Below are 23,179 nucleotides of genomic sequence, written 5' to 3'. Positions count from 1 at the left end.
CCAATCAATCAAAGGAAAAAAAATCACAGAAAATGTGGCCATCTTTAGTTGCCTCCATTGGGAAGAAGAAGTCTTAGCTGTTAGCGGATATGTATTGGATGTAAGCGTGTGTGGAAGGTGTCAAAGGCCTGCAGTCAGCCAGATTTTGAAGGTCCTTCTATGTACTTCATAGGAAGATAACTGGAGAAGAAAGAGAATAGGATGACCCCAAACAGTCAGTGATAGTGCTGAAATATGTCCTCTAACCTCAAAGTATTTAGCACCCCATTGATCTGGAAAAAGTTGTTAAATAAAAATCACAATTGCTGTGCATTTTGAAATCATCAACATAAAGAATACATAGCTTAATTTTCCAGTAATCATTTTGGTGGCTCTCACTTAACTCATTTATGAAAGGACCGTGTTCAAAAGTATTGTTAAAATGGAAAGAGATGAACACAAGTGGACACAACCAACCATGTGAACACAGGGAATCTGCGTAGAAAACAACTTCTCTCAATTGGGTCTGACAACAGTATTCATTCTAGTTGCACAAGCCGTGCCTGAGTCGGGATTGTTACTAGATAACCGATTCTTGCAGTAGCAGGTTAGAGAGACATTTTTACATTGTGCTAAGTGGGTTCAATGACCCTCAGGTACAACCTTTCCCCTACCTGCTCAGCGGTTAAGGCATTAAAACAAAGGTGGATAACAAGCCAGGACTCTGGTGGGGGATGTGAAGTAGAACACAGCTATTCTGCTTTCTTTCCGCCTCCGCAGAGATTTGCTTGATCACGCTTATTTTGAGGGTCTTATTGCGAGGACAGTAGAGAGTTGTCATGGAAAAAAGTAAAAGAAAAGAAAATCATAAAACTTAAGAAAGTTTCCTATACATTCTACCCTTTGGAGAGTTTTCGAGAAGAAAGAGAATAATGTCTTTGATTGTTGAATTTTCAATTTTCCCAGAAGGAGTTCTGCACTCTGTGGAAACAGGAAAACCAATGTGATTAACCATCTCTTTTATCTTAAGACTCTTCTCACAATTTGAAAAATTCAAGGTACTATAGTTCAAATTTAATATAGTCCCTTCCCTACCTTCATTTCACATGGGAAGAATGTTAAATAGAAATCTAGCAAGAAGCTAAAAGTTAGTCTTAGGAAATATTTTTTATGTTAAACAAAATCCTTAAAAGTATAATGCAATATAACAGTAAGATAGAGATCTTGCTTCGTGTGTATATCAATTTCTTCATTGTCCATGTAAATTCATAGTTTTGAGGGAAACTGTCATGTAAAACAGCTATTTCACCATTAGAATGTCCCTGTGATGATACACAACTATTCAAATATTTTAAAAATATGTTTAAATACTGCGTGGGGGGAAGTGAACTATATTTTTTAAAATTCTAAATAATTTTTGTCAAACTTTTCTGAACTGGTTTGGTAGTAGAGGACTTTGAAAAAGTGAGGACTTTGAAAAAGGACTTTGAAAAAGTGAAAGTTCTGGGGCTTCCCTGTTGGCGCAGTGGTTGAGAGCCTACCTGCCAATGCAGGGGACACGGGTTCATGACCCGGTCCTGGAAGATCCCACATGCCGTGGAGTGGCTGGGCCCATGAGCCATGGCTGCTGAGCCTGTGCATCCGGAGCCTGTGCTCCGCAACGGGAGAGGCCACAACAGTGGCCCGCGTACTGCAAAAAACAAAAGTGAAAATTCTATATCATTATTTTAATAGTATTTACACACACTGTAAAATGGAGAAATGAAGTCAAAACTCAAGCTCAAATTATGACGTTTTTGATCTTTGGAAGTTTGATACCTTGAGTTGATTTTTTTTTTAACTCAGAATTTCTTAGATCCACTTCCTGTACAAAGCATACTACATCTTAAGAGTTAGCTGAGCATTGTCCATTTGCTAACAGAAGGCGGAAGAGCTAGGAAAGGCTGGAACCTGGGAAGTTGCCTAAATGTAACGTGCTCTTTCTGGACTCTATAAGCTTGAAGAGACAGGTTCCTTTAGCTAGAACGTCCACTGCTCAATTCAATGCTACTTGTTCTTCAAAGGTCATTTCAAATATCACTCCTCCTTTTGTGAAACCTTAAAAGTGTTTCCATAGCACTTTGTGAATATGTACAGTGTGTTAATATCCCTAGTTTAAATACTATCTGTCTGACTAAATTTCCAGCTAGGTCTTATACATCTTTGTGCCTGTTTGGTTTCTTCTCTTATCACTCATTCAATAAATAGTTGCTAAATAAATGCTGAATGAAAAAATTATCCATCGGATAGTGAAGTTGACAGGGAATAAAACTCAGTCAGTGATGCTGAAAGAAGGTTTCATCTGTGCATCTGAAAGATAGGGCATGACAAAAATAAAATCTTGATTCATGATACTAGCATTAGTTCTGCCATCCATCTCTAAATGTAGAAGTCATTCTATAAAATCTTCTCCTAATTTATATTTTCTGTCCAATCAGTTATGATTCTGAAATTCTACTTTGACTCTAATTCTGCCTCCTTCCTTAGCATACCAAATGTTATGGTGTTAGTTCAGAACCTACCTTGCAACTCCACCAAGAAATGTATCACTGCTGTTATATATAGATTTCCAATATACATAATAAATGTACTTACTGCCTATTTGGTTTAAATTGTAATACTTATCTCACTTTTATCTGCTTATAATTCCATCTTATCTTTTGCTTAAAAAGTTCTTACTAAATTCTCACTTTGTATCCTATACTATGCTGAAGGATATAGGGGATATAAAAACAAATTCATATCACCAAATACTTATCCTTGGGGTTCTTATATCTCAGTAGAAAGAAAAAAGCAAATGTAAGTCAAGGACAACTGGGACATGATGGAGACTTTATAAATATTTGTGGAATGACTGAGTAAAGTTTAGCTTTGCAAGATAAAGATCATACTCACAATGGTAATGTAGAAATGAAGGAAATCAATCAATTCTGAAGTACAGGAAGGAGATGCCAGTAAAAAGGCAGCTGGAAGTCAAAGAGTTAGGGTGATTTGTGGAAGTAGATAGTGAAAAACAGTGTAGATGACAAAAACAGTGGCCTCAGATGTTAGGACCTTTAAAAAAGAGACATAAATATAGGTGCAGAGACTAGAATTTTCACAGAAAATTTTCAGAAATGACCATACAGTATAGAAAAGTTTTAGTATCTTTTGAGTTCACATCCTTTGCTTTCTTCATCATGCCAGATGGCCTTGACCTTGGATGTGTCTGTAGATCCTGGCTCCTGTGTGCTCACTAGGAGTGAGAACTGCTTGCCCTGATTTCTGTTTACCTGACACCATCATGTTTCTCACTCATCACTGCTTTTGTGGATTAGATTTTTGGCACACATTACATGCCTTTGATTGATGTACCATAGATATACTGGATAAATGTTCTAATTTTGACAAGGATTGTAAGCTGGCACATGAACTGCAAGCTGGTGGCTCAATTTGAAAAGCACAAACCTTGTGCAATCCAACAAGAAATCTTTCCAGCTAAAAACAAAGCAACAGACCTTTTACTGACTGGGTCAGAAAATTGCATCTGTTAAGCTACCTGGTAGAATTGTTGTTTTTGGTCCACGAGGGAGCTGATGAAAAGGAAAGTACAAAATACACACAGAAAACATGGGCCTTCCTAGAGAGAGGTCAGTAATTAGGGGAATTTGCTTGTGTGTTGCAGATGGCAGATGCCAGAACCATATAACGCAAATGAATCTGCATTGTGTAGCTGGTTTCATAGTAGAAAAACTCTCACTGTTTTCATTTTCTGAGTGTGGCTGTGCCTCTAAGCTTATCCAGTGGTAATGGTCTGCATTCTGATATGAGCGAGAATAGACGTCTGCATTCACAAGTAGGATGGGCTTCCTTCAAAAGTAGAACTGAACTGCCTTTGGCAACACATTTCTAGAAGATGTTCATTTACAGCAAGGGGGAGTTTACACATGATTACTTTGCTGATGTATTCACTTAACACTTGTGGGTGGATATGAGTGGGAAAATTGCCCAATTTTAATTTTCAGTTAAAAACTGACTCTGCTGTATATGATCGTCTACAACAGCTAAGTCCAATTATCTGAAATAGTTAAGAGTGAACAGAAAAGTGAAGAGACATCAATGGAAAGTGACTAAACCACTCAAGCAATGAAGGAGAGGGGGAAAAATATTACCCATATCATTCCATCAGTCCAGATTCTTACCTTTTTTCAAGCTGCAGCTTTGAGAGAACTTTGTTCAGGTCTATGCTCTCTGCTTCATTATACACTATTTGTATAATCAAAAAACAGACAAAGATGTCTTGGGACCATAATCTTGTTGGAGACACTCACCTTACAAGGATTTGATGTAATCATCAGATTCATTATAACTAAATTTTATATCCAAATGAGAGAATAGGGAAAATAAAGGACAGTAGATAGGGTGAAAAGTAATATATACTTAATATTTACAGAATATATATTATGGAAGAGTTAAAAACCATTAAGGGCCAACAGCTGCATGCAGAATTTAGCAGACTGTTCAAATGGAGAGAGATGGATCTGTACATCTGTATCTACTCTGGCTGCAGTCTGACTGTAGTTATCAGCACTTATGACTGATATCCCTTAGCCTCTAGGGCAACATTCAAACTCATGGGCAGAAACAAAACAGAAATGGTTGAGCTAGGAAGAGAGCATTTATGAGATCACTGCAAACAGTTCATTTAAAAGGTTTTCAAAATATGGTTTTAATATTGCTCAGTGACTTCATTCCGAAGACTTTTAAAGGCACTCACCTTAAAAATTGTAAGCTCATAAACACTGCTCTTCCTGTTTCTTTCTTTTACTGTTCCACAATGTTAGTTTCAACATTGAAAAATGGAAGTGCACATATTGGCTTTTGTGATCATTACAGAGCTCAAATCCTACTTTGGTATCCAGCAACCAAAATCATTAAATGCTAATATGGCTGTCTTAAAAAATAGATATTAACATACCTAAAATGATGTCAAAAATTTTTGTTGATGCTATGGAGATCATTACATTTGTCACTGCAGTCTGCCAGTAAATTTCTCTTGCCAACAACCCTTGGGTTCTATGTACGTGTTTTGCACTTTCCTTTTCTTCAGCTCTCTTGTGGACAAACACTAAAGAATGTGAAAGTTTAAAATAGTTTTAAATGTCAGAGTGTTTAATAGAGGTTATCTTCTTAATGCCCGCTTTTACTAGCTCTTCAGCTAGAAGTTTCTATTACAAACATCATCACTAATAATTACAAAAAGAATAAGGATGGTTCTCAGCTTTAACATTCTGGGAGATTGCTTAGATTTTGTGACTATTTGTAATGCCATATATGGAATTTTTAAATTCTTAATTAAATTGTTGGACAGGTAATCATTAATATGACTCAAATATATAAATAAAATAAAATGAAAATTTACTCAGTTGCCTTCGTCAAAAGAAACTACTGATACTATATTATTTCCATGGGTAACCTTCCAAATAAATACTTTGGGAATTAATAAGCATATAAAAATAAATAACTAAAGTCAATTCTTTGCATAAATGCCACTATTATATAAAACATGCTCTGAATTTTGATATTATTATATTAATACTATAGTTGCAAATAAAGTTTTCAATAGACAACTCATACAAATGAATATATCTCTTTGGGCATATTCTGAAAAGTGCTACAAAGTCATAATTCTGAACTATGTTGTTTCAACAATGTCATTGTGATAGATAGACTTTAATGTGGCCCACTATGTTCCCAGTCTCCTAATATTTACACCTATGTGTAATCCCCTTCCCTGGAGTGTAGGAGGGAATGGTGATTTGCTTCTAACTAATAGCATAGGGAAATGTTAATAGCTTGTCCCTCTTGTGATTATGTTACCTATGTAAGAATACATCTTGTTAGCTGACCTGCTCTGGAGACTTTCTTTGCTGGTTTGATGAGGAAAGTAGCTATATTAGGAAAGCTCACATGGGAAGAATCTGCAGGCAACTTCTCAGAATTGAGGACATCCTCCAACCAACAGCCATCAAGAAGCCAGACTCTCAGCCTTACAGCCTCAAGAAAATAAATTCTACCAACAATCTGATGGAAATATGGAACAACACAGAAGTGAGATCTTCCCCAATCAGACCATCTTATGAGAATCAGCTTGTCAAACACCACCAGCATTACAGCCTTGTGAGACCCTAATCAGAGGACCCAGCTAAATAACTATACACATATATATTCATACTGAAAGACTTGCCAATGAACAATAATGAGATGAGATGAAAGTGTAAAATGAAGATGAATGTCAATTAACATAGGAGACAAAACTCATTAACAGGATATATTAGTTTGTATTAAGTAATAAAACACTTGCTGTATTGTCACAAGATGTACCTTCTAAATACAAAATAGTATAATATGGTCTTTCTTGCATAAATATCGACATAGGAGGGCAATGCAGTTATAAACAAAAACAAATATGTCTCATATGGTATGCACTGTAATTTCTCTTACAGTTAAAAATAAGAACTATTGCTAAAGATTATGCCATAGGTAACTGACATATACCAACTTCATGATCACAGTCTATGGGATAATTAAAAATTGTCATTTTAATATCTATTCTACTTAAAATTTATTTATTTGTTGTTTTAGTGGCACACATAAATGTGGTATTGGTCTTTTAATATTTCTCTGCTCTACCCACAGGGAAAGAAGTTATGATTCAGATAAAGGACACTGATGATTCTTTGGTGGATAGGGGAAAATGTAGGGAAGAAAATTAAGGAAACATAAAAGAAATGGGCTTGAGTGAGTCTTCTCTTGGCTTTGACTTCTGTTCTCAGAATTTCTTACGCCTGGGCCCCTTACACCAGCACTGCTATTCTGCTCTTGATAAGCCCACGAAGTTGAGAACCTGATCCAAAGCCTGAAGCAGGACTTCTTTTCCCTTGTTTCTCTTTTCTTTTTGTGACCTTTTTCTCTAGCTAAATGAAAGAGCTCAATGGTATGGACATGGGAATAATGACCCAGGGTTGTCACTTCACCTGTTTTTAATTTAGGCCTTATGTTAGTAGGTCAAAAGTAGAAAACATGTAAGGTAGGTCAGCTCGAGGATCCCAAATATAGCTTATTTTTTTTAATAACCTTTTTATTTCAGAATACATTTTGATTCACAGAAAAGTGTGACTATAGAACAGAGTTCCCATATACTCCATACTCATTTTCCCATATTAATTACATCTTACATTAGTGTACTGTCACAATTAATGAACTGGTATTGATAATTTGTTATTAACTAAAACCCATACTTTTCCTCCCAGATTTCCTCAGTTTTTACCTAATGCCTTTTATCTATTCCAGAATCCCATGCAGGATGCCACATTGTGATTAGTCATCATGTCTCTTTAGGTTCCTTTTGACCATAGAATCTCTGACTTCCCTTGTATTTAATGACCTTGACGGTTTTGAGGAGTACTGCTCAGGTATTAATGTTTTGTAGAATGTCCCTCAACTGGGATTTGTCTGATGTGTTTCTTTTGATTGGACAGAGGTTATGAGTTTTTGGTTGGAGGACTGAAGAGATAGGTTCTGTTCTCATTACATCATATCAAGGGTTTATAAATCAACATGACTTATCATTGTTGATATTAATCATGATCACCAGGCTGAGGGAGTGTTTGCCATGTTTCTCTACTATGAAGTTATTCTTTTTTCTTTTCTTTCTCTTTCCAAAGTGTACCCTTTGGAAACAAGCCACTATTCACTCCACTCTTAAGGAGAGGAGTGTTCTATATAGAGTTTTAACACTAGTGGGTACCAGGATGGAATTCTGATTTGGGATACAGTAAAATGTTATAATGATAGTATAGACGTATTGCTATAGCCATATAACATGTATTCTCAATTATTTACCCAATTTATTTATGCATTTTATCTATATCTATCTATCTGCTTATCTAAAAACTATTATTTTCTAAATTGTGTACACTTTAGTGGTAGGGATGAACTCCAGAGACCCAAAAAGAAATAGAAAGGTTTTACAAGACTGTGAGTTTTCAAACTATCCCGTGAAACATTGTTAAGTCAACAATATTGCAGAAGCAGTAGAATTGATTGAAAAGAAAAACACCATGAAAAGGAAAAAGAAGAAAAGTCATGAAGGAGATCAAGAGCAGAAAAGATTCTCTGGATTGGAGACATCTATATCAAAAGAGCTATAAGGGAAACTTTCTTAGGAGCTGTATATAATTATAATAGCAGACAAACAAACAAAAGGAACTTGTGGGTTATTTAGAATCAACCAGCAAGGAAAACATTTTTTAAAGAAAAATGTGATGAATTTTTCACAACCAAAACACACTTGGTACTTTAATTTTATATGTATGTGCACACACACACACACACACATGCTTGCATATTAGATATAATATGTATAAATATGTATATATTCTAAGGACTTTGGTGTATAATCATGAATCCATACCATTGTAGAACAAATGTGATTGTACCATTCATACCATTGATCAATTCACATCATTGTAGAGCAGATGTCCAGCTAATATAGTAAAAGATAATCATAAAAGTTTACTCACAAACTAGGGAAATTAATACAATATATCCAATATGAAATCCACCTCAAACGACAGAGGAGATATTCTGGCTCATTTATCTGAGTAATGTAGATGTAAGGAAGGCTTGAGACCTAGTCTGAGAAGAGATTCATCTCTCTTTCTTTAAGATTTCTTCATTTTTGTTCTCTTCCTTTGTCCTTAGGCTGATATCCTCATGATTAAAGGTAATGAGGAATAACAGCTTCATTTTTCCATTGTTGGGGGAAAAAAGCACTTCTTAGTTAGCTATTGAAAGGATAGTACTACAATTCTCTCACAATTGAACTGATCCTTTTGAGTAGGGGAATGAAATTTGTTGGTTGGTTTAACAGACCTTTCTACCAAACCACTCTAACTCTCAACATCTACCTCCTCAACTCCATTTGCTGGTCTGTTTGTTTCTGAAATGCAAGGACTCTATGCTAGGCCTATTAATACCCAAACAAAAGCATGGTGAGTGTTCAGAAGAAGAAAATATAGTGGTCAAATATAACAAATGTTCTACATGCTGACATATTTAGGAACATATTTTTTTTTTCCTATACTAATATGTTGTTAGTTACGAGTTCCTGTGTATGTTCTGTTTCTTATCCAGAGAATATGAATATGATCCATGTACTTAACTATAATTCAATGATCAATAGATCACATGATTTCAAAATCAAATCTTATATACTAGATATGTAATTATTTTAGGAAATTTTAAGGTCGTCTCAGAACACTGAAAACATGGAAATTTTGATTCTGTTATCATCAGTAATATAGTTACTCTGAATTAAGCAAATGCATGGTTCCATGAGTGGATTGTGAAGCCAGGTATGTAACTTTTTTTCTCCTCGAAGGATTTTAAGCTTTGAAAGCAAAAATTACATTTTCATGTTTAGTTTTCTCATAGCCCAAATTTTGAAATGTTTCCTAGTGTATGATCTCTAGGACAAAACTGGAATAAATAGTAACTTAATACTGTCTTTAGATTGGTAAAATATGTATATAAACATTTCGATTTTGGACAAATAATGATTTTGTCAATGATACAAATATATGTTTATTTAATTTGTTGATCTTTTGTAAGAGTTCATTGATGTACTGCACATCTGAAATTATTGTTATCATTGGTACTTAGCATTAATATAACACATTGGTATTTCAAAATGCTATAATTATTAATTAGTCATAGTTCATAACACTCCTGTAAGGTAATATGGTGATTAGAGAAAATTAAGTTACAAATAATGCAGGTTGCTACCCTGAAGGAATTATCACTTACAAGTGAATATATTCCAAATTAAAAGTGAGTAATCTGTGGAATTTTTGAGCTTCTTGATTGATATAAATGTAAGACCAGATAATAAGTCAAAAAGTATGTTTATTACATTCATGACATTTGTGCCATTTTATTTAATATTAAACATTTGGATACTCTCTGTTCTGAAAAGCTTGCATATAAATTTGCTTAGACTTTTCCATTCTTCTTGAAATCACAGATTAAAAATCCTGAACAAAAATTTCTGTAAATCATGTTTTTATCCAGACTCTAGGCCTCAATTTTATTACAGAATGTACAAATGTTGTTATTTATTTTAAAGATTCCTTAGGAAATCTCCAACAATTTCCAATTTGTTAACCTCTTCCAGTGTCTCTGCTCCATTTCTAACAAAGCCCATGTACTCCAAAAAGTCATATTGTTTATGGCCTTTGAAATGCATCACAATTATTTGCCAAAAAATTCTCCTTAAGTTTAAAAGGCTTCTGTGACCCTTACCTAACTGTCAAGTGACAGGAGAGCAAGGTAGAGTTTCCAAGAAGATTCAAGTAGCATAAAAACAAGGGGGAATTTTCATATTGATTTTAATAATTATGTTAACACAAACTGTCCTTTTATATGGCTGTCTGAGGCCCTCCTTCTCCATTTCTCACAGCAATGGAAAAACTCTCGAGACATAGATACCATAATTAATTTGCCATTTTAATGGTAATAGAAATATACTAACATCATTTCTTAATTTTTCTACTAAACTCAAACTTTTTCCCTAGGATTGGAAGATTGTTAAAGAAACTATCCTATATGAACAACGTAGATTAATATTTTCAAATGTGTCTTCTTAAAAAACAAATTGAAAATGTGAATATTGTAATAAAAGAAGAAAATTTCCAAGGAAGGAACTAATTTCTTAGGATGGGAGAAGGATTTTGGAAGAAGAAAAAAGGCATCATCTAGAAGAGAGAAAGTTTCTTGTGGGTAGACACAAAACAATGTCTAACAACTTGATCTTTCTCAGATTGACTCAAGAAATCGATTTTTTAAAATCAATTAGAACAAATGGTGCAGGAATTGCAAAGAAAGTAATGTGTTTTTCATTTGTTCTCTAATCCCTAACTCAGATGGGAAGTGTGCTTCTATTGAAATATGTACATGTATGTGTATATGTGTATTTGTATGTGTATGAATAATTATGTATAGTTACATAGATATATATCTATTTACATAGATACAGCCATACATATATCTATCTATCTATCTATCTATCTATCTATATATATATATATATATCTAAATAGGTCTATCTATCTATCTATCTAGCATCCATATCTGTCTCTATACCTACCTTTATAGATGCATATATGTTTAATCATATAAATTTGCTGATATTTTACTATTTTTGACCTACAGAAAAGGCAGTTTCATTGCCCAATCCAATAGTAGCTACTAGGGAAATTTGGTTAGAAGTATGGTAGCAATGCTGGTGTGATGGAATTAATACAGTCCTTGGCAATAAGACTTCTTGTTTTAATTCTACTATTCACAAGATTAAAGGTTTTGAGAGGGACATCTTTCTAGGACAGTTTCATCATCTGCAATATAGGAAAGTTCATCTAGGTCGTGGCTCTTTTCTCCTTAGCTTCAAATTTATTTACACTCATTCATTAATTCACTCAATAAATATTTTGTATTTTTTGATACTTAATGTGTTATAGGTAATTTTCTAGGTTTTGAGAGTACAGCAGTGACCAAACTAGGCAAAATTCCTTTATGAATTAGAATGAACACTGTATTATCCTTTATTCTTTAAGAATTACAAAAATATTCTCCCAAGAAAATACACTAATTATACTATCCAGGACCTTATAATTTTTCTGAATAAGAAGATCATTCTCTAAATCCTAGGATACCTGCTGGGTACTGGGTGTAGATCACTGTATATCCTAATACACTCTATACAAAGAAAGTTGGAGAATGCACTCAATTAAGCCACTTTTGAAAATCTACATCTCAAGATAACTCTAAAGCTGTCCAAAAATATTATCCGTTTCAATAAGAATGCAATAAGTAGGAGCAACAGTTGTGGTAAAAAGGTAAAACAGCCATTACTAAATTTTCTTTTGTTTTAAATTCAAGGTATGTCTTCTTCTCAGTGATCTCTAAAGATCTATCTATAAAATTTCTTGGTTTTACATCTTATTGAAATACTTTATCCTCTTGTGAATATCTGGTAATACTAAGACATTTTTTTCCATAACTACTAAAGTTGTTGAATCTAGGTTTGTACTCTGTGGTCTTCTTCTTCCCATAGATCGTTTTGCCTAGGAACCGCATTCATTGCTAGAGGTGTCTAGAGAACTAGCAGAAAACACATTCTCTTCAAAGACTGCATTACACACACTCACCCTGACTGTTCTTTCTCACACCAATTCTGACACCAATTAAGGGTTATTTTTTTCCTTCCTGGCACCAAATACATGGTGTCTTTTCCACCATCACTTCTCCAACTCTCTGACACCAACTGGGTATGCAGTAATTCAATTCAATTCTAACACTATCTACCTGGAGTTAACATCAGATCCCACAAGTTAAAGGACCCAATCCCACAGGACTGCTCCTACTTCAGATGCTATTCACCAATTCTGGGTCATGAGTATTTCTGGCCAACTACCTAAAAATAAATCAGGGGTTCCCATAATTACCCTTTAAATTTGATATTTCGCCAGAGAGACTCTCAGACATGAAGAAAGCACTTTACTTACCATTACTAGTTTATTATAAAGGATACAACTAGGGAACAGCCAAATGGAAGAGATTCATAAGACAAGATTTGGCAAGAGGAGTACAGAGTTTAGAGGTCCTGCCCTGGTGCATCATCTTCCCAGCACCTTGATGGATTCACTCACCTAGAAGCTCTCTGAATGCCACCATTTAGGGTTTTTTTATGAAGTTTCATTATGTAGGCATAGTTGATTAACTCACTGGCCATTAGTAATTAAATCAACTTACAGTCCCTCTCCCCTCCCTGGAGGTTTGGGGATGGCAGCATTGAAAGCTCCAAGCTTCCATTTAATGTTTGGTATTTCTGGAAAGTAGCTCCCATCCTAAAGATATCTAAGAACCCACCAAGAGTTTCCTCATTAGAACAAAAAAAACAAATTCCTGTAACGCTTATCACTTAGGAAATTCCAAGGGTTTTAGCAGCTCTGGGTGAGGAACTGAAGACAAAGACTTTCTATGATACCATAACTGTATGTGTATGCAGAAAGCTTTTTAACACAGCACAATTAATGCAGTTACAGCCACACTAAAATAGAATAGTTTGGGAATAACTAAGATTCATAGTTTTTACCATCAAATGAGATGTAATTCTAATAATTGTCCAAATTGGTGAAAACAATTAGGTAATTTACTGACTAGTTAATAATCTTTGTACAATAAAAAATAATATGAATATATTTATGTTTTCATTTTTTTATAATTATACCTTGATAAACTGCAAAAATAATTCTCCTACCATTCCCTGATATCATTCTCAAGGGATTTTTTTTCTCTATTCACATTATTATGTCAAATTATTTTATTTGGAAGCATATGGAAAAACTTATTTTAGAATAAGAGGAACTAGTAGTTTTTAATCTAAAGAAATGTTGGATTGTAAAACTGTTTTTGTACGATAATCAATCTATTCCTACTATTTTATAATAAAATGCTATATATTTAAAATGTATTATTTATAACTATTCTACATTTAGACTTTTTAAATGTCTGAACTTACTGTTCCAGAAAAAAATTGGTTTAATTTTGTGGATGTAAGACAATGCATGAAGATTTTCTTGATATGTTAGGTATATAAATGCTACCTAACAAAGGTGCTAAGAGTCTTCTTCCTAATAGAGAAGGAGGAGCAGTGAAGCCAGATTACATGAGTGCTGAGTTTGATGATAATGGACCCTGAGCCCTAGGAATATTAGTGTACCTATATTGTTTCTGCTGTGATCACCAAATACTTCAGTTTTAGCCTTGTTAACAGTACTATTTCAAAAAGTTATAAGGCCATGGTCTCAGTCACTTGTTTCTAGTGTAGTCATCAGACATTGATGTACTTGTTCATTACAGTTTTAACACACTCTGCCAAAAATTTAAATTTGCATATGTTTTTTTTTTCCTGCTCTATCAAGGACTCTAGTAAAAATAGGTACTTTAAAGACACCTTTAAAAGAAGAGACACCTTTATCACCCATAAATAAATAAGTCATCTTCAAGTTACCAAAGGTAGCTTTGCTTTTGAGTGGAGAGTGTTGTAGAGGATGACTTAGAGTACTGAGAGAAGAAGATCCTAGGGTCATGGAAGGGTTCTTCCATCACATAAGACTTTTTGTCCTGTGAGAACCTAAAATGAGAACTTCCCAGACCTGGGAAGAGTCTGGAGAACATGAGGGTGTATAGGGTTGAAACTTTGGATACAAGAAATGGTGGTCACCTGAACAAATTGTAATTCACAATTTCAGTGTTAACAGAGAGCCTTGAAGTGGGCAATTTCGGGAAAATGAGAAGGTTTTGCAAATGGACCTTGAGAGAGTACTCATCTCAGTAGCCATTCTAGGGGTTCTAGGCTTCTGTTGTTCTCTGGACCCAGTTACCAGTTGCTTTTACTGTCTTCAGTGTTCCCCACTGTGGTCACTGCAAGATATAATGGACCTTGAAAATCTTTTCATATGTGAGCCAGGAAGTTTGTTCTTTTAATATTTTTCAGATAGAATTTAGTTAGTCCTGCTGCCCTCTCCCCATTCCCTCATGGTAATTACTATGAGAGTTTACTATAAACTGTAATTCTGGTTGTATTGAATTGGCAACTTACAGGGTAAGCAATAGGATCTGGAGGGTAGTCTGGGGCATTTCAATGGTATCCAGCATTGGAGGAAGGGAAAGTGCTTACTGTGTATCAGAGATATAATGAGGAAGATGAGAGTATCCCAGCCTGTGTGAAATTCACATTATGGTAGAAAAAGTTGTTCTAGTTAGGCTCTTGTGGTTAAAAGGAAGAGAGTCACTCAACTTATGTCTAATAATGAAGAACTTATTTTAAGAGTAACTGTTCAACTCAGGGAAAATTATTGTATAGTTAGGCCATAAGCAAATAAAAATCAGTGTCACAGATGAATGAGAAAATTTAGAAACCTAAGTTTCTTCAGGAATCTAGGGCAGCACTGAGAACATTAGCTGTAAAAGGTTGTACAGAATGATTAATAATTAGGTGCTCTGCTGTAATACCACTCTTGACCCTCCAAATTTCTGTTATTTTCCCCTTTTACTACACTCTCACTTTTTCTTCTCTCGACTGCACATAGATATTTGATTTTCCAAAGTAGATCCTTTTACTTATAACTTTTGCTTCCTCATAACTTTGGCATATCATGAATGTTTATGAACCTGGTTCTTCCTTACCAGTCATAAACTACTTCAAAGTTTCCTTGAATGAATCTTTCTAACTTTATTCCCTACTAAAAACTAATTTATCACTCTGCATTTTCTAGTTCAAACTGCTGAAAAGTAAAATATAAACACCTAGTTCATCTGTGTTTTCTGTTCAGTCTATTGAACAGGTAACCTTGGACTTGGTGCTCATCCATCATCTGAATTTTCTCTGGCTTAAGGAGTCAGAAGTCAAGTGATTAAAAATGTGACTGTTTAGACTTTTCTTTAGTACTTAACAGTTAAACAAAAAAAACTTGAAATAGTCGACTTGTCTCGTACAAAGGAATAATTTCAGAACACTATAAAGAGTACTAATGATAAGATAATGTAAAACATATAATGGGAACACAAGGAGGAAATAAACAACAACAACAAAAAATAGGGAATCAGAGACAATATTATACAGAAAATATACTTGAGTCAGAGTTAAGTGGTCATTTCCCAGGTCATTAAGCAGGTGAAAGGACTTTTCAAAATGAGAGAATGTATGCCAAAGCAGAGAGATAGAAAACTGTTATATATTTGGTAAACCATAGTTTGTTTGGTGGAGAGAAAGTAAATATAGGAAATCTGTTGGCAATCATTTGTAGTAATAGTTTAGGCCAGATAATGGAGATCTTATATATCAATGGACATGATTATGGATTTTATTCTTATATATCAATGGACATGTTTATGGATTTTATTTTATTTATTGTATGGAAACTTAGAAGTGTTTTGTGTAGGTATGTGCTATAATCAGATATATGTTTTAGAAAGAGCATTGTGGCAATAAATGAGATAGAGTTGAAGATGGGCTAGGTGAGTGATCCATTAGGAATCATTTACAATGATGCTGTGAAGAGAAAATAAGGGAATGAAACGGCACTGATGAATGGAATAAAGATGTAAGGATAAATACTGAAGATTTTAAAGAAGAATCAATCGTTCTTTTCTCTGCAAAATCACCCTGGCAACTGAGACCCTGAACATCTATCCTGAAAACAGAGGACCAGCAAGATCTTGATTGCAGCTTAGTACAGTGGGACTCAGGTTTGCATGTTTTCCACACCACCCCACTTCCACTTTGGCTAAACTAGCCGAACCTCTGAGTTTCTCCATAAATTTCCTTCTGGCAAGCTTCCAGCATTTGAGCATGACAAAGGATTCTGTGTGCTTGAGAGCAAGGAGGAACCTGTCCTTAATTTAACTCCCTGGAATTTACCTTTGGTGGGGTATAGAGGTTTAGGAATCATAAGTCTGGGTTACCTGCATTAAAGAGGATTTATTTTATTTAATTTGGGCTTAGAAAATGATGTTCCACTTAGAGGGTCAGAAACAACTTTCAGGAAATATACAATGGTCTTTTTTTTTTTTTACCTTTAAATACAAGCCTATTTGAATTTCAGAAGTTCCTACTTTATTTGTTAGAAATTTGAATTTTATGTCCAAAAGCATAATTATCACTAACAATAATGCACAGCATCAACTTAGTTTTGTGATCTTTTACATGTTTCATTTAAATATAGAAGTTTGTATTCATGTTATAATGCAAAATGTTCACTCTGAAGTAGGACCTGACTCAATTGTCTCAGCCACATTCTTCCTGTCTTTAGGTGATTAAACTACATGTGTAAATTATTTATGTTTTTGATATCGGGAATTTATTTCCTCCTTATAGTGAAAACAATTATTAATATTTTCATTCTCAACAAGATAAAGGAATTTCAATTTTTATATTTTAATAATATTTGGATAACTAAAATGCCATATGTGTATGATATAACAGCAATTTATTTTGAATGAAAAGGCAGCTGGCTAGCTTCAGCAATAATCACTATTATAAGCATAATTTTTATGCCTTTAAGTTTTTATTTCAAATGTATGTTTGGGTATGTACATGGTACTGTCATAGATCAAAGAATTTTACTATGTCAGAAATGTTTAGAGGCTTCTTTTCCTCCTAATTAATCTCAGAAAGTTCATTGATTCTACATCTTCTCTGACTTTCTCTGCAGGAAAATGGAAGCACTGATATTAAGCTTAGTTTAATTAGAGTAATGGGCTAAGACTGAATTGCTGTAACACCTGGTAGGATTCTGACTTTGCTTCTTGGAAGTGTGATTCACATAAGTACTAACAATAAAGGGTTATATGTATCCAGCATATATCAAAATCACTTTATTTGTAATACATCCCAGCCTGCTGGTCAGAGTTCTAACAGATTGTTTCCCCAAAGATATCAAAGGACATTTTATTTTTTAAAAGAAGATGAAATTTGAGGTAAAGAAAATAAATATGGATAGTCCCCTGAACTAATTACTAAATGATTAGTTTACACAAATTTGAAAATAATTTAAATATTTAACTTAACACTTTTAATTGATTGAGCTCATAATGACATATATAGTAGAGAACAAGATAACTTAAAAATATATATATATATATATATACTAAAGAAATTCAACAAAGTTAAGGACAGAAAAGGGAATTAACAATGAGGTTATGATAAAAATTGATAACATAAATTCTGTTTTTGCCAGAAGTGGGCCGGAATTTTGACATTAACCAGTGAACATGAGAGGAGAAACCTAGTTATTTACAAAACCTACAAAATTCTTAAGATAAATGCAGAACAGTTGTTTAGGAAACATACAGATATTTCTGATTAAACAAACTTAGGAAGTGATACAATAAAGTTAATGTTCTTAACACTGTAAGAGTATTCTGTATGTAAAATTCATAAATGTAGTATAAAAATGTAATATAAAAATACAGTATAAAAAAGCAAAAAAATACTGGTGTAGAGTAATGAACAATGTTTCAAGGCCCAATACTGAATTTAACATTATTGTTTATTAGCTTGATGTTTTACCTGTATTCTTCCTCTTACAAATTTTAGTCTAACAATTTAAACTTCAAGATTTGGAATGACAACCAAAAGATATAAGCATTATTCTATTACATGAAGTTTTATAACAGGCAAAATGAATCAATAGTGATTTAATTTAGAACCATTTTTGCCTCTGGGGAGGTCTGGGGGAGGATGATCTGAGAAAGGGCATGAGGAAAGCTTTTGGATGATAGAAACAGTGCTTGGGATGATGGTTACATAGATGTATATGTTTGTCAAAACTCATCAAACTATACATTAAATTGGGTACATTTTAATATATGTGAATTATAGCCCAATAAAGTGATTTAAAAACACAATTCCATTGTATATTAATTTAATTTATACTTGACTTATTTTCTACTATGACAAACTATTTTTCCATATCAAAATGTATTACATTGTAATTATTTTATCCTCCACGTTTAAAAGACAAATGATATATTTACTTTGTTTACCATCATATTCATAGTGACTGACTCATATGTTTTTTTTAAATGAAAATAGATTATAAGATCCCCAAGGTTCTATTTTTATAGATAAACTTGAAATATTTGAGCTAGCAAAAGTTTCTTTATTTAAAAATTAGGAGGATGCTATAAATGCCCTGCAACTTAACTTCAAAGGTCTCTGATTCCCAGAGGAGTGAAACATTTACAGTAATATGACTACACATCTGTATGCTTATCTATCTATATTGAATGTATGTGTGTGATAGTGTATCATGGTATTAGCTTAATGAAACAGGTAGGCTTTATGAATATAATTTGATGTACATATGAGCTACCTGGACTAAATTGAAAATTGTGTCAAAATTGCGAATAATTATATTGGTATTTTCAAAATATTTTTGTCACTAGTTTGTGTATTGTTATCAGTTTTTACTTAATAATGAAATGGGAATAATTTATAGCTGAACTCAATGGTACTTAAATATTTACCCTCCCTTCACTTCTCCACCATGTAAAGAACTATGCTATTACATTTCCAAGGCAACAGGGAGTGGTACTTTTCTAGGCAATCCTGGCAACTACCTTAGACCACAGAGCGGCCCCATTGCATGAGCAACTTTACACCTATGGTTTCACCTAAGACAGACAGAATGGAATGTCACAGACCCAGAGGGAATTCTTGAGTATCTTAACATGTCTGGGCTTCAGTTATGTTATTTTTAAAATAAAGAAATTGAGCTAAATGTTCTTAAAGATCTCATTCAAATCTGTCTCTATAATTCTGCTATTTTATCATAGCTTTCTTTTTTTTAAGATGTCAACCTGAAGGTTAGAATTGATATGAAATATGAAGAATGAGATTATCTTTTAAACACTTAGGATGACATAGTAATGACTTTTAAATTTTTTTCTCACGTATGTCTCAAAAACGTTGTCTCTACTGAATGCACAAGTAATTACTTAAAAAATGGCCCTTTGAATAATTTTCTCTCAACCTAAAAGACTTTAAGTAATATGAAGAATTATGACCTTTTGATCTTACATATGTTCTACTTCATATTATTCTTTTTCTAAACATCTTTATTGGAGTATAATTGCTTTACAATGGTGTGTTAGTTTCTGCTTTATAGCAAAGTGAATCAGCTATACATATACATATATCCCCATATCTCCTCCATCTTGTGTCTCCCTCCCACCCTCCCTATTCCACCCCTCTGGAGGTCACAAAGCACCGAGTTGATCTCCCTGTGCTATGTGGCTGCTTCCCACTAGCTATCTATTTTATGTTTGGTAGTGTATATATGTCCATTCAACTCTCTCACTTCATCCCAGCTTCCCCTTCCCCTTCCCCGTGTCCTCAAGTCCACTCTCTATGTCTGAATCTTTATTCCTGTCCTGCCCCTAGGTTCTTCAGAACATTTTTTTAGTAGATTCCATATATATTACTTTATATTATTCTTAAAATCCAGCACAATAACTACAATTTAGTAGTACTTCCTTGATAGCTATACATTATTGTCATAGGAGAAGAAACAATCAATTGAGAAAACAAATATCATTGTCATTTGTGCTATAATAATTACCTCTTTTATGACCACTTTATAAGCATTTTATACTAAACATTAAACATTTACCATTAAACAAGAACATTAAAAATGATAAATTAAAAACCTGTATATTTTAATAGATATTGTTGCTTCCATCCCAAAGTCTCTTCCTCATGGTTTTGTGTAAGGCTTTCAATATTAATAGCTTGTAAACACACAAAAATTCTTAGCAGATGGATATCCTGTTCAGTATTGAGTACTTTATTAATTATCCAAGAAGTTGTACGTCTAGTTACAGGATCAACAATGTCATTAATCATTAATACTACTTGCTTAAATGCATTAGAATAAGCATTTACTTCTCACAACAGAAACACCAAATGTATAGAGTACCTCTGTTTAAAAATTGCTTTCTCATTTCCACCACTTAAAATTCAGTTCACATTTAATCCTCAAAGCTATATTCTACCACAGGAATATTGCCTTCATTCTGTCCTTTCAGTAAATCAATTTTAATGGATATTTAAATTACTTTCTAACATTTTATAAATACTTTTAATTGAACATTTTTTCCAAAGATAATATCTTTAAACTATATTTCAAAAAATGTAGATTTGGTACACCCCTTAGAGTCCTATAAATCTGTAAGCACTTTCAAATATAATAAAAGGGTTAGGAATTTGAAGGCTATGAACTGGGAACTGAGGTAAATATAAAGTATAGAAGAAGCACTGACACAATTTAGGACAAGTGCTTCATTTTATAGATGAGGAAATTGAGAACAAGTGACAATGTGGCCAGTTCAAGTTCACACATGTAATTAGAATAAGAGCTAACACTAGAAATAAAAGTCCAGACTCCTTGGTAGTGCTCTGCTACAGCATTAAGCTATTATACAACCTGTATAATGTAACTTCAAATCCACTCTACTTGAATTGTGTAATTATCTAAAATTACTTTGCTTATGAAAACATAACCTTAGGGCAAATTGTTTTGCCATTTTCTAGAAGTGTAATCGATGCTTCTTAAATGCCAGACCAGACAGAAGGAAAACACAGGACTCCTTGTGGCCACAAGGAAGAAATTTTGTGCAATTTGTACAAAACTTCAATTTTGGAATTTTATTTTTATTTGCATGGCATTAAAAAATACAGCAAAATAATTTTGAAAATATCAGCTAAGATGCATTATCTTAGACCTAGAGCCTGTCATACAGAGTGAAGTAAGTCAGAAAGAGAAAGACAAATACTGTATGCTGACACATATATATGGAATTTAAGGAAAAAAATGTCATGAAGAACATAGGGGTAAGACAGGAATAAAGACACAGACCTACTAGAGAATGGACTTGAGGATATGGGGAGGGGGAAGGGTAAGCTGTGACAAAGTGAAAGAGCGGCATGGACATATATACACTACCAAACGTAAGGTAGATAGCTAGTGGGAAGCAGCCGCATAGCACAGGGAGATCAGCTTGGTGTTTTGTGACCGCCTGGAGGGGTGGGATAGGGAGGGTGGGAGGGAGATGCAAAAGGGAGGGGATATGGGAACATATGTATATGTATAACTGATTAAATTTGTTATAAAAAAAGATTAAAAAAATTAAGGGTGAGAGTTATAGGATGAAACGTAGGGATTGCCAAGATTATAGTTATATAGATTATTGCCAAGTTATCTGCTATGTTATCCCATGTAGCAGACAACTTGCCACTTCCATGTAGCAAGTTATCTGCTGCATGGGAATTTTGGGGAAAATTATGAGATGGTTCAAGAGCTTAAAGTAAACATTGTAAAATAAATTTTAGTTAAAGTCTTTCAAAAAAAATAAAAATAAAAAAAATAAAAGTGTTTTTCATTAGGTCAATGGTGGGAATAACAAAGTCTACAAGTCTTTGATCAGTTTGACTCCCTGGAAAATCATGAGACTGAATATGATTCTGGGAAAAACTAACTAATAAGGTGATTAATTTTTCTCCAGTATCTTTTTTCCACTTATTCTGACTTATTCATACTGCTGGTGGGATTCTCTAAGATATTCTTCTCATTACTAACCCATTCCATTCTTTCTTTAATCTCTGCCATATAGTAAAGATCCTAAGGCACATCTCTGTGATTAGTAATGCCCTGTAGAAAGAATCAATAAAGGAGGCTCAAGAAATAAGGCAAACTCTTTAGAAGTTCTGACATTATCATAGGAATTTGGAAAGATGAAATAATTATGAATGGAAAAATCTACATATGTATAGGTAGAAGATGGTAGATTAGATAATGATAGATAGATAGATAGACATAGATAGATTTTAAAAAATCATATAACTCAGAAGCTGTAAGAAGAAAAAAAAAGTAAATTTGACAGATTATTAGTATTGCATTGTTAGTGTTTAGAAAGTGTTGCCTGAGATGCTTTTGCAGAAAAGAAGAGTCTGACTTGTAAAAAAGACTTAAGGAAAAACTCCAGAAAGGACCAAGGTATTACACAATACATTTTCTGGAAGCACACAATATATACGGGTTATCCAGGATATGGCTTATTTCAGCTAGTTAAAAATGATTAAAACCGGGAATTCAGGAACTAATGTTAAATTCTGCTTGAAAGGACCAATTAGAAAAACAACATATTAAAATGTTCAGAATCTTCTTGAATTAATCAAATGTGTGAAACCTCATCAGATTTGAAAGTACTTAAATTTCTCAGCAAGGGTTCACATAGTAACATAAAAAGTCACGTAAGTTTTTTGAATGATTTTAGGCCTATTGTGATATGGTTGTTAGCATGGAAATTTAAAAAAAGCATTTTCCTGATGAATTTTCATTATTTAATGCCTTGTATATTATCAATAGACATTGAATAAAGGTAACATCTCTTTTACTTCTGGAATTCCCACCAGACACCAGCAAAGATACTGAAAAGTAGTTTTTAAACTAATTAAAACATATGTGGGTCTTTCAAGCTTTTACCGACTACATAA

Source organism: Mesoplodon mirus (assembly GCF_964341445.2).
Source record: "Mesoplodon mirus genome assembly, chromosome: 17".
In the NCBI taxonomy this organism is placed as follows: Eukaryota; Metazoa; Chordata; class Mammalia; order Artiodactyla; family Ziphiidae; genus Mesoplodon; species Mesoplodon mirus.
The sequence above is the reverse complement of the archived record's forward strand: the minus strand, read 5'-3'. Positions refer to the sequence as shown.